Source organism: Theobroma umbraticum, unplaced genomic scaffold, assembly GCF_002168275.2.
Source record: "Theobroma umbraticum cultivar Fairchild unplaced genomic scaffold, ASM216827v3 scaffold_30.0, whole genome shotgun sequence".
Taxonomy (NCBI): domain Eukaryota; kingdom Viridiplantae; phylum Streptophyta; class Magnoliopsida; order Malvales; family Malvaceae; genus Theobroma; species Theobroma umbraticum.
Genome location: NW_018397254.1, coordinates 5,631,991 through 5,632,791, shown reverse-complemented (window position 1 = coordinate 5,632,791; position 801 = coordinate 5,631,991).

The window sequence follows — 801 nt, the reverse complement described above, 5'->3', positions numbered from 1 at the left end:
ATATATGTATATATATGTGTGTGTGTTCTAACAGTGGTCAAATTAAAGCAAAAACTAAGCATTGACTCGGTCATGCGTCTATTGTGCATTACCGTTTACAACTAGATAGTTGGGAAGACAAGTTTTTCAGCATTGAAAGAGTTACTGTTGCTGTTAATCATTATAGGTTTCTCCAGCATCCATGAAGATTGAAGACAAAACCCTAACTTTCTAACCCCAGAAAAATTTAAAACAAAAGAAGGAGAAACTAAGCAAATACCCATCAGATGTATAGTTGAAAACTAGATATCATATGAATCGAATGATAATGAACTGATAGAGATCCAAAGAATACTGAATGGGGACTGGGTGTATGAATTAGTTTCTGCTGGAAGATGACATTCAAGAAACAGAAAGAAGTTCTATCTGATTTGATGATATCCTCCATATGTATTCAGTGTGAAATTAAGTTTTAATGGCAGCACTGTTTAAGCATTTTCAAATCAACCTAGCTATTCATAACAGCAGAACAGGAGTGATTGCAAAAAGCACCTGAAAAGGTTAAGGAAAGGGGAGAAACGTCGGAAGGTGAGATTTACATATGGAAGAGTAAGTTCATATATAGTAATTACCATGGTTTTGCAGCATATGTAGTTTCCCCAGAGCTTACTTTCTTGTTTCTTCATCAAAACCAGATATAAAAAGAAGCATACAAGAGTGATATTGATTCGGCTCGCCTCGAATCTTCCCATTGTAATTCTGAAGAAGATGAGCCGAACCAATATCACGCCATGTCTACTCCTCCCGGACCATATATATATA